We start from the raw sequence: 12994 nt of genomic DNA, 5'->3' as shown, positions 1-12994 counted from the left end.
GGGCCCCGCCCCCAGAGGATCTGATTCGAAAGGCCAGGGTGGAGCCTGAGAATTTGCATTTCCAATAAGCACCCAGGGACCACACTTTGAGACCTTCTGGAGTGGAAGAAACTGACTTACCAAAGTTTCCTCAAAACAGTGCGAGGGCTTTGACTGTGCGGGGCAGGGAGGGTGGTGGTCAGGTGGGTGAGGGGAGGTTACTGAGACCGTGATCATCACTGCAGCCCCTCAAACACTCTAACCCCATGCCCTCTCTTCCCAGGGGCTCCTCACAGTTCCTGGGTGAATATTACCCTGATCCCCACTGGAAACATGAGAAAATAGAGACATGCTACCCAGAATCTAGGAACTGAACGCCAAGCCTAAGGGCTTCACCTAGCCCCTAAGTTCAGCCTTGAGGGTAAGGAGATAATGCCGAGAAACCTGGAGCAGGGAAATGTGGGGGGTTTGGCTGGCCTTCCTCACCAGCCCTCCTCCTCTCCTCTAGCCTTTCCTGAAAATCCCTTCTGTAAAAGGATAAACAAAATGTCTTCTACCCGGCTGGGCGCGGTGGCTCACGCCTGTAATTCCAGCACTTTGGGAGGCTGAGGCGGGCGGATCACCTGAGGTCAGGAGTTTGAGACCTCAACATGGAGAAACCCCGTCTCTACTAAAAATACAAAATTAGCCGGGCATAGTGGTGCATGCCTGTAATCTCAGCTACTCGGGAGGCTGAGGCAGGAGAATTCCTTGAACACGGGAGGCGGAGGTTGCGGTGAGCCGAGATCGCGCCATTGCACTCCAGCCTGGGAAACAAGAGCGAAACTCTGTCTCAAAAAAAAAAAAAAAAGTCTTCTACCCAAAGGCCAAGCCTATCCTCTTCAGTCATTACATCATTCATACATTCATTCAACAAATATTGAGTGGCACATGCCTGTGGTCCCAGCTACTCCGAGGCTGAGGCAAGAGGATCACTTGAGATCTTGAGGTCGAGGCTGCAGTGAACCCAGATGGCGCCACTGCACTCCAGCCTGGGCGACAGAGCAAGACCACATCTCCAAAAAAAAAAAAAGAAGGTCTGCTGTGAGGCAGATACCATGACATGATAGGCGATGGGGATCCCACAGTGACACAACCAGATGAACCAGATGCGGTGCCTGGCCTCTGAGAAGTCAGAATTGACCCAGGGAGGCAGACCCACGTGAGTGTGAAAGTATTAAGGGATGCCAAAAAGTAGGAGGTGCTTTGAGAATGTGTACAGGACACAGTCCGAGTTTGGAGTACCTGGAAGAGAATAAACTTTCGGGTTACAAACAGACAGGGACTGAACTCAGAGGCCCTACTCACCGTGCAAGAATTTTTTTTTTTTTTTTTTTTTGAGACAGATTCTGGCTCTGTCACCCAGGCTGGAGTGCAGTGGCACAATCTCGGCTCACTGCAATTTCTGCTTCCCGGGTTCTAGTGATTCTCCAGCCTCAGCCTCCCGAATAGCTGGGAATATAGGTGCCCACCACCACACCCAGCTAACTTTTGTCTCTCTCTCTTTTTTTTTTTTTTTAGAAACGGAGTTTTGCTCTTTTTGCCCAGGCTGGAGTGCAATGGTGCGATCTTGGCTCACCGCAACCTCCGCCTCCCAGGTTCAAACGATTCTCCTGTCTCAGCCTCTCAAGTAGCTGGGATTACAGGCATGTGTCACCACCCCGGCTAATTTGTATTTTTAGTGGAGATGGGGTTTCTGCATGTTGGTCAGGCTGGTCTCGAATTCCCCACCTCAGGTGATCCACCTGCCTCCACCTCCCAAAGTGCTGGGATTACAGGCATGAGCCACCGCACCCGGCCCAACTTTTGTCTTTTTACTAAAGATGGGTTTTCACCACATTGGCCAGGCTGGTCTCAAACTCCTGACCTCAAGTGATCCACCCGCGTCAGCCTCCCAGAGTGCTGGCATTACAGGCGTGAGCCACTGCACCTGGCCTGGAATTTTTACTTTTAAATATTTTTAACCTTGTTAAAAAAGAAGATCTGGGCTGGGCGCAGTGACTCATGCCTGTAATCCTAGCACTTTGGGAGGCCGAGGCAGGTGGATCACCTGAGGTCAGGAGTTCAAGACCAGCCTAGCCAACATAGTGAAACCCTGGTTCTACTAAAAATACAAAAATTAGCCGGGCATGGTGGTTCATGCCTGTAATCCCAGCTACTCTGGAGGCTGAGGCAGGAAAATCGCTTGAACCCAGTAGGCAGAGATTGCAGTGAGCCGAAATCGCACCACTGCACTCCAGCCTGAGCAACAGAGCGAGACTCCATTTCAAAAATAAATAAATAAATTGTTGGGGGGGGAAAAAAAGAAGATCCCCATAAGGGCATTACATTTCTTCATATCTTTAAGTGTTAAATCAACTGCTTAGGTATAAAAAATAAAATGAACCCGTTTTAAGTTTTGTTTTGTTTTTAACATCCTGGAGAAAACCACTGGATTTCTTTCATTTCTGCTTCCACAGTGACTGGTGCTGAGTCACTTGATAAATACTGTATTTGTGGAACGGAATTAGCCCATGTGACAGAAAATACAGAAAAGGAAAGGAATTCACTTGAAACTGCCACCCAATACTCTAGGAATATGGTGACTCTTCTTTTCCAGTCTATTTTTTTTTTTTTTTTTGAGACAGAGTCTCGCTCTGTCACCCAGGCTGGAGTGCAGTGGCTTTATTTAAAGCACTTGAATACCCACCGTGTATAATGATAATAGTACTTTGCATTGTCTACTGATTGTCGCTCATATTACTTTTTCTTTTTTGTGTGTGCTGAAACCCAGGAATGAACCATTATTTCTATTTTAATGTCTACCACAATGTGTTATTGCTGTTGTTTACACATCTGTCTCCTCCAGTTACTAATTATTTTGTCTCAGGCAAATTACTAACCTTTCAGTGCTTCTATTTCTTTTTTTATTTAGAAAACGGAAATGAGAATATAACCTTCTTGAAAAGATGAAACAAGACAATGTTTATAAAGCATTTAGCACAGCAATGCTTTATAAAAGCTCATGGTAAGAGCTCAGTAACTGCGTGGTATTATTATTATTTCAATTTTTCAATCTTATAAAAAGAATATGGCAATAAACATTCCTGTACACAATCCTTTTCCACATCTGATTATTTATTTAGGAAAAATTTCTCGGAAGGCAAGGAATATTATGATCAGTCCTTCTGGGCTCTAAATATCTTGGGGATGGGGTAGAGATGAGGATGTCTAACGGATACCACAAAAAGTAGTTATAAAGAATGAATAGGCTGGGCGTGATGGCTCACGCCTGTAATCCCAGCACTTTGTGAGGCCAAGGCAGGCAGATCACCTGAGGCCGGGAGTTCTAGACTAGCCTGACCAATATGGAAAAACACCGTCTCTACTAAAAATACAAAAAATTAGCTGGGCCTGGTGGTGCATGCCTGTAATCCCAGTTACTCAGGAGGCTGAGGCAGAAGAGTTGCTTGAACCCAGGAGGCAGAGGTTGCAGTGAGCTGAGATCACGCCATCGCACTCCAGCCTTGACAACAAGAGCAAAACTCCATCACAAAAAAAAAAAAAAGAGAGAGAGAGAATGAACAAGGGCCAGGGGTGGAGGCTCACACCTGTAATCCTAGCACTTTGGGAGGCCAAGGCAAGTGGATCACTTGAAGTCAGGAGTTCAAGACCAGCCTGGCCAATATGGTGAAACCCCATCTCTACTAAAAATACAAAAATTAGCTGGGCATGGTGGCAGGTGCCTGTAATCCCAGCTACTTGGGAGGTTGAGGCAGGAGAATAGCTTGAACCCAGGAGAAGGAGGTTGCCTGGGTGATAAGAGCAAAACTCTATCTCAAAAAAAAAAAAAAAAAAAAAAAAAAAAAAAAGGCCAGGCGTGGAGGCTCATGCCTGTAATCCCAGCACTTTGGGAGGCTGAGGCAGGCAGATCACAAGGTCAGGAGTTCGAGACCAGCCTGACCAACATGGTGAAACACTGTCCTTACTAAAAATACAAAAATTAGCCAGGCTTGCTGGCGGGCACCTGTAATCCCAGGTATTCAGGAGGCTGAGGCAGGAGAATTGCTTGAACCCAGGAGGCGGAGGTTGCAGTGAGCTGAGATTGTGCCACTGCACTCCAGCCTGGGTGACAGAGTGAGACTTCATCTCAATTAAAAAAAAAAGAAGAAAAGAAATGATAATTACTTCAGGTGAAGGATACCCTAAATTCCCTGATTTGATTATTACACATTCTATGAAAGCAACAAAATATCACATATACCCCATAACTATGTACAAATATTATGTATCGCCGGGCGCGGTGGCTCACGCTTGTAATCCCAGCACTTTGGGAGGCCGAGGCGGGCGGATCACGAGGTCAGGAGATCGAGACCACGGTGAAACCCCGTCTCTACTAAAAATACAAAAAATTAGCCGGGCGTAGTGGTGGGCGCCTGTAATCCCAGCTACTCGGAGAGGCTGAGGCAGGAGAATGGCGTGAACCCAGGAGGCGGAGCTTGCAGTGAGCCGAGATTGCGCCACTGCACTCCAGCCTGGGTGACAGAGCGAGACTCCGTCTCAAAACAAAACAAAACAAAACAAAAAAAACCCAAATATTATGTATCAATATTTTTTTTAATATCACAAGGACAGATGAATTTTCAAGGTAAGCAGAAACTAAACCATTACACATGAACCATCTCTCTGAAAACACCCAGAAATTAGCATTTCTGCCTGAACAGGCACCTGATGCAGTTCCCTGATGAGTCTCCGGGTCCAGGCCCTGCCCACCTTCCAACCCACATCCCCTACATCCCAAGGAGGAGACATCCAAGTCCTCTAAAAGTAGCCTCCAAATCTCAAATCTCATTTTTGGCTTCAATGATAAAATGCTACCTAAACACCGTCCAAAAATGCTGCATAATATTCTATGGAGCAAGAATAAAATGCCCATAACTAATCCTTGTGATTGCCTATTTAGATCTTTCTGACTTTTCTTTCTCATTAAGAACTTTGTAACTAACAAAGGCAATAGATAAAAAAGTCTTTCCAATGTTCTCCTTCACAATCCACTCTTAGAGGAAGGAAGGAGCAGTGATTACTGTTAATGCGATAACTTTGTAGCAGGAAATGCAGGCCGGAGCCAGGCCTCTCTTCTAGAGAACCTCCTGCCCCCATTTCAGCCTTAATGAGGGACCCTACTCCCTTCATTCACTTTAAAATGTCCCTGTGGAGGGCAACGAAGTCCTCACTCCCTCTCCCCTCCCCCGCCCCTGCAAGTGAAAGGAGTTCATTAAGAAGTAGTTTCTCAGGCAGGGAGGATTCCTGCTGGGAGTTTCACCAAGGGGCCAGGTTTTCCCTAGGAGAAAGGTCTAACCCTTCACACTCTGAAATGCCAAAGGGCATTTTTTTTTAAATTAAACTTTTAATCTTGAGATCATTGTAGATTCACATACAGTCTTAAGAAATGTTACAGAGACATTCCTTGTGGCCTTTACCCGGTTTCCCTCGATGCACAGATCCCACAGTGTCATCACCAGAATATTGACATTGATACAGTCAAGATGCAGAACATTTCCATGGCAGCAAGGATCTCCCATGTTGCCCAAGGGCATTTTAACAGAAGGGACAAGTGCTAGATCCTCTTTCTAACAAAAACTAGAAGAAAATACTATGAACATTTTCAGGTTAAAAAAAAAAATTGGGCCGGGCATAGTGGCACAGGCCTGTAATCCCAGCACTTTGGGAGGCCAAGGCCGGCACATCACCTGAGGTCAGGAGTTCCAAACCAGCCTAGCCAACATGGCGAAACCCCATCTCTACTAAAAGTACAAAAATTACCCGGTCGTGGTGGCGCATGTCTGTAATCCCACTTACTCGGGAGGCTGAGGCAGGAGAATCGCTTGCACCCAGGAGGCGGAGGTTGCAGTGAGCCAAGATCATGCCATTGCACTCCAGCCTGGGCAACAAGAGCGAAATTCGGTCTCAAAAAAAAAAGCATGTGGGCCAGGCGCGGTGGCTCACGCTTGTAATCCCAGCACTTTGGGAGGCCGAGGCAGGCGGATCACGAGGTCAGGAGATCGAGACCACGGTGAAACCCCGTCTCTACTAAAAATACAAAAAAATTAGCCGGGCGTGGTGGCGGGCGCCTGTAGTCCCAGCTACTCAGGAGGCTGAGGCAGGAGAATGGCGTGAACCCGGGAGGCGGAGCTTGCAGTGAGCCGAGATTGCGCCACTGCACTCCAGCCTGGGCGACAGAGCCAGACTCCGTCTCAAAAAAAAAAAAAAAAAGCATGTAACAAAAATGTAAAAATACAGTTGACCTAGACTCCTGACATCTATGTCATGAAAGTCATTGACAAAGGAAGGCTGGAGAATTGCTCTAGATTAAAATAAATAAAAAAGACAAGATAACAATGCAATGTGTAATTCTGGATGGAGGTAAACAATTGCTATAAAAGACATCTTTGGCACAAAATAAACATACGTAACACTACTGAACTCTGCACTTAGAAATAGTTAAGATGGTGGCTCTTGCCTGTAGTCCCAGCTATCTGATAGGCTGAAGTAGGAGGATCCCTTGAGTCTAGGAGTTCTAGGCCTGGGCAACATAGTGAGACCTTGTCCTCAAATAAATAAGAAGAAAGTTAAAATGGTAAATTTTATTTGCTTTTTTAAAGCCACAATTAAAAAAATACATTATTGTGACAATCGAAGTCTGAACACCCACTGTAGATTAGATAATAATATTGTATCAGTGTTCAATTTCCTGAACTTGATAAATGTAATTTGGTTATGGGAAAATGTCTTTGTTCTTAAGAAATGCATGCTCAAAGTACTCAAGGTAAAAGTGGATAAAATGGTTCAGGGAAAAAAATGAGCCAACACATGCGGTAATGTAGAGATTACTGATTAATTTCTAAATTGGCTCTAACCATGCTGGAAGCCAGAGGGAGATGAGTCGATTTCACCTCTAGTTTTTCATCCTTACACGGGTAAATTAATGTAGATAAATTTCTCTTGTTGGACTTACAGGACAGTTCGAATTCTCCAATTTCTATCTAGGGCATGGTGATGAACTTGTTTACCTGTTCAAAAATCTTCCTTCAAATGGCAGGATTTCTGGGGTAAAGTTTAAGCCTTTTTAAGATCCTCTGGCCTAAGCTCCAATGGATGTTTAAGCTGTCCCTCTAGAAATTTGCTTTTTAAAGGGCCCTTTGGCAGTTCCTACTTTGAGGGTGTGGGTGATAATGTCTCTACCTTTTGGGAATCTCACCCCTCATTTCAAATTCATGGTAGGAATCACTTTGCCTGAGAAAATGAGGCCTGGATCTCTATTGTCCGCTTTGTTTTTCTCTGCAGAACCATTATAAAGTGAATGCCTGGCCTGCCCTGCTTTAGGCCAGCAATGCATATCACTGCTGGGTGCTGTGAACACAATCCGGGGTGTAATCTTGGGGACTGACCTCTAGAACTTTCTTTTCTGGACTATTTTTATCATCTGAAAGATGGAGGAGTCCCTTCATTCATTCCAGTAGTAAGTACTTATTGAGCACCTACTATGTTCCAGGCCCTGTGTTCGGTGTCAGGGACACAGCAGTGAATAAGATAGATGACTGCTCTGCCTCTACGCTGCTCAAAATCTAATGAGGAGGCACAGCTTATATGAAGAGTCACGGAAAGACATTGCAAAGGAGAAAAATGCTAGGAAGGAGAGTAGGGGGCTGTCAACAGGTGTAATGGGGGTAAACCCGTCTGGTGGAGGGAAGGTAAGCAGACTGAGCAGTTAGCCTCTGTGGGGCCTTAGGAAAGCAGCAACTGAGGGGGAAGCCCTGGGGTCCTGGGCATATCACCCCTACCTTCTCCCTCTACTCTGCAGGTCAGCATAACTTGGTAATCATTTCCTGGTCTGCAGCCAGGGTTATCAGCATGCTGTGTATATGGACTTCGTGAAGATTGGAGGCTGAGGGCCCTGACCAGAGGAGATAAGAACAGGTTTGGACAAGAAGAATCCATTCCCTCTATGTTTATCTCAAAACGGTAGAGCAGGCTGAGTCTGGACCCAGAGCAAATCCAGGAAGTAGAATCCAAGAAGCAGAGAGATGAGTCAAGAATGACACTAAGGTTTTGGGCTTCATTCCATGCTACTCTATCTGCCCCATTTGACAGTGAAGGAAGCAGATGCCCAGAGAAGGAAAGACACCTGTGTGAAGTCACACAGCGGGTTAATAGGAGAATGAGAATAGAACCTAGGTCGCTGTCCTTTTCCCCTTAACCATCTTATCCTCCTCAGAAGTCAAGTCTGAGCTTCCAAAAATGAAGGAACCCAGGTCCAGGGAAACTTTCTGTTTTGTCTGAGGGTGCGGGATGAGATAATGATGAGTCAGGGCTTCAGGGAAACAAACATTTACTGATTACCTAATGTGGCCATAGATGTGGTCCCTGCTCTCAGAAAGCTCAAAGTGTGAATGAATTAAAGTCAATGTGACCAGGCGCAGTGGCTCATGCCTAAAATCCCAGCACTTTGGGAGGCTGAGGCAGGCAGATCACCTGAGGTCAGGAGTTCAAAACCAGCCTGGTCAACATGGTGAAACCCCGTCTCTACTAAAAATATAAAAATTAGCCAGGCATGGTGGTGGGCGCCTGTAATCCCAGCTACTCAGGAGGCTGAGGCAGGAGAATCGCTTGAATCCAAGAGGCAGAGGTTGCAATGAGCTGAGATCGCACCACTGCACTCCAGCCTGGGCTACAGAGTGAGACTTCATCTCAAAAAAACAGGCCGGGCGCAGTGGCTCACGCTTGTAATCCCAGCACTTTGGGAGGTCTAGGCGGGTGGATCACGAGGTCAGGAGATCGAGACCACGGTGAAACCCTGTCTCTACTAAAAATACAAAAAAATTAGCCGGGCGTGGGGGCGGGCGCCTGTAGTCCCAGTTACTCAGAGAGGCAGAGGCAGGAGAATGGCGTGAACCTGGGAGGCGGAGCTTGCAGTGAGCCGAGATCGCGCCACTGCACTCCAGCCTGGGTGACAGAGCGAGACTCTGTCTCAAAAAAAAAAAAAAAAAAAAAAACACAAACAATAACAACAAAATAAAGTCAATGCTACTTCATTTCATGAACAACATCAAATTTGGAGGGGGCCATGGGGTATTCTCCAAGGAGCAAAAACAGGTGATGTCCAACAGAGTGAGGCATGGCATCTCTTTCAAGGGCCAAGATGGAGAAAGAAATCAGTGGATTCAGTTCTGGACCCCAAGTCAAAAGCCACAAAGACAAATCACAGACTTTGATTTGCAGTTAAGCCTCTTCTCACGAGGGCCACTGTATGGCATCCAATAATAATAACTGCTACTATTATGATAAATAACAAGCATTCATTCATTTGATGTCTTGTCTGGAGAAACGGGGATAAAACATTATCCACAGACATAGAGACTGTTGCAGAATGAAGGGAGGGCTTTCTTGTTTTCTTTTTGTTTTTTTCCTGATGGGGTCTCACTATGTTGCTCAGGCTGGTCTTGAACCCCTGGGCTCAAATGATATTCCTGCCTCGGCTTCCAAAAGTTCTAGGATTACAGGCCTGAGCCACCATGCCTGGCATCCTGTCTTCTATTAACTACCACTGTACTAGGCATGGTGCAGAATATTTCATTGTGACCTGATCATGTCACTGAAAACCCTGCAAAGGCTCCGGTTGCTGAAAGTGTGGATGCTCTGATTCCTGTCTTCTTCACCTGAGTCTGCCTTCCTCTTCAGCTGTGTGCTCTAGCCACGTGGGCCTCCCCTCTGTTCCTTGCCCAAGCTGTGCTCCTTGTGCCTCAGGAGCTTAGCAAGTGCTGTCCCCAAATCCCAGAACAGGTTTCCCTCACCCCTTAGCCTGCTGCTTACTTAACCATTGCATCCCCTCAGATCTCTGCATGAGTATTACTTCTTTCCTTTTTTCTTTTTTTTTTTTTTGAGACCCTCTCGCTGTGTCACCCAGGCTGGAGTGCAGTGGCAGGATCTTGGCTCACTGCAACCTCTGCCTCCCAGGTTCAAGTGATTCTCCTGCCTCAGCCTCCTGAGTAGCTGGGATTACAGGAGCATGCCACCACATCTTGCCGATTTTTTTTTTTTTTTTGAGATGGAGTCTCGCTGTCGCCCAGGCTAGAGTGCAGTGGCATGATCTTAGGTCACTGCAACCTCTGCTTCCCAAGTTCAAGCAATTCTCACACCTCAGCCTCCCAAGTAGCTGGAATTACAGGCACCCACCATCATGCCCAGCTAATTTTTGTATTTTTGTAGAGATGGGGTTTCACCATGTTGGCCAGGCTTGTCTTGAACTCCTGACCTCAAGTGATCTGCCGCCTCGGCCTCCCAAAATGTGACTTACTTCTTCAGGAAAGTTTTCTCAGGCCCCGTGACCTAATTAATTTTCATTTTATAATACCTTGTACTCGTCATAGCATTTAATACAATTGTAGGCCGGCCGGGTGCAGTGGCTCACACCTGTAATCCCAGCACTTTGGGAGGCCCAGGTGGGTGGATCACAAGGTCAGGAGTTTGAGACTAGCCTGATCAACACAGAGAAACCCTGTCTCTATTAAAAATACAAAATTAGCCAGGAGTGATGGCGCACGCCTGTAATCCCAGCTACTTGGGAGGCTGAGGCAGGAGAATCACTTGTACCCAGGAGGCAGAGATTGTGGTGAGCCAAGATCGAGCCACTGCACCCCAGCCTAGGGGGTAGAACAAGACTCTGTCTCCAAAAAAAAAAAAAAGTACAGTTGTAATCTTACAACTATTAGTGAGATAAATTTGATGAATGTCTGTTTCCTCTACTCGGTTGTAAGTTCCGGGAGGGTAGTAAAAGGACTGTGTATTTTTCTTCTCAGCCTTATTCCTTCCCACAGTGCCTGGCACAGAGTTCAGTGAATTCAATAATTCAATAAATATGCACACTCTGGCCAGGCGTGGTGGCTCACGCCTATAATCCCAACACTTTGGGAGGCAAAGGCGGGTGGATCACCTGAAGTCAGGAGTTTGAGACCAGCCTGACCAACATAGAGACATGTTGTCTCTGCTAAAAATACAAAGTTAGCCAGGCTTGGTGGCTCATGCCTGTAATCCAAGCTACTGGGGAGGCTGAGGCAGGAGAATCACTTGAATCCGGGAGGCAGAGGTTGAGGTGAGCTGAGGTCATGCCATAGCACTCCAGTCTGGGCAACAAGAGCGAAACTCTGTCTCAAAAAAAAATTAAAGAAATATGCACACCCTTCCTCCACCAATGACAGAAACAGGAAAGGAAATTCTGTGCTGGTTCTGCAGGGGATAGAGAGAGATGGATGACCTCCCTCCATCCCAATCCCGCTTGGGCCTTGTTTTTCCAGTGTGTGAAATGGAGATTAGACTCCCTCCTACTTTACAAGGGTGCTGTGAGAGTCAAAGCGTAATACACATAACATGTTTAGCTCAAGTGCCCGAGCACATGGTAGGCTCTCAGTAGCTATTATGAAATTGCTTATTTAATAATAACTAATGAATGGCTGGGTGTGGTGGCTCACGCCTCTAATCCCAGCACTTTGGGAGGCTGAGGTGCACGGATCTAGCCGGGCCAACACGGTGAAATCTCGTCTCTACTAAAAAATACAAAAATCAGCCAGGAATGGTGGCGGGTGCCTGTAGTCCCAGCTACTTGGGAGGCTGAGGCAGGAGAATCGATTGAACTTGGGAGGCGGAGGTTGCAATGAGCTGAGATCACGCCACTGCACTCCAGCCTGGGTGACAGAGCAAGACTGTCTCAATAATAATAATAATAAATAATGAATATGACCTGGCCAGGCTCTGTCTAGCCAGGTACACTTAGGGAACATATTTCAATGACCCGTTTTGGGGTTAAAAAAAGGAGAAAAGGAGTCTGGGTGTTCCTGTTGAAAGTGAAAGGTGAGGAGCCCACTTTGCAAATGAACGTGGCCTCTAATGGCACTACCATTAGGACTGAATACCTTACAATGGGGTTCTTTCACATACATGGGCTCTGCGAATCCCCACAGTCATTCTGGGAAGTAGGCATGGCTATTATTATTATTATTACTCCAATTAGACAAGGGAGATGCTTGAGGCTCCAACTCCTTAGCATAGCACACACAGACTGGGGGTCACAGGGAGATGGGGGTCGAGTGGAGGATCTAGTCCCAGCTCTGCCAGCTGTAGCCCCCAGGCAAACCACTTCACTTTTCTGAACCTCATTTTCCTTGACTGTAAGGAGAGGCACTAGATACTAGATACTAGAGGTGGACTGGGCTTGCCTGAGAGGCTAGGAGACCAAGGGACAAACAGGACTATTTGGCAGACACTGAGGATGGAAGGAGAACATTTATCCCTGCACCTGCCAAGAGCTGAGGCAGCCAGGAAAGCAGTGCAGCATATACTCATTAATAATATATAGGCCGGGCGCAGTGGCTCACACCTGTAATCCCAGCACTTTGGGAAGCCGAGGCGGGCGGATCATGAGGTGAGGAGATCTAGACCATCTGGCTAACATGGTGAGACTATCCTGGCCAACATGCTGAAACCCCGTCTCTACTAAAGTACAAAAAAAAAAAAAAATTAGCTCAGCGTAGTGGCGCCCACCTGTAATCCCAGCTACTCGCGAGGCTGAGGCAGGGGAATCTCTTAAAAAGGGGGAGGTGGAGGTTGCATTGAGCCCAGATCGCACCACTGCACTCCAGCTCTGGCAACAGAGCGAGACTCTGTTTCAAAAACAAAAACAAAAACAAAGTATATATATATATATCTATCTATCTATATATATATATATATACACACACACACACATATTATTTAACAAGCATTTTTTTTTCAGATGGAGTTTCGGTCTTTTTGCCCAGGCTGGAGTGCAATAGCGCGATCTCTGCTCACTGCAACCTCCGCCTCCCAGGTTCAAGCAATTCTTCTGCCTCAGCCTCCCGAGAGTAGCTGGGATTACAGGCATGCGCCACCATGCCCAGCTAATTTTGTAATTTTAATAGAGACA

This window comes from Nomascus leucogenys, chromosome 13 (genome assembly GCF_006542625.1).
Source record: "Nomascus leucogenys isolate Asia chromosome 13, Asia_NLE_v1, whole genome shotgun sequence".
Taxonomy (NCBI): domain Eukaryota; kingdom Metazoa; phylum Chordata; class Mammalia; order Primates; family Hylobatidae; genus Nomascus; species Nomascus leucogenys.
The sequence above is the reverse complement of the archived record's forward strand: the minus strand, read 5'-3'. Positions refer to the sequence as shown.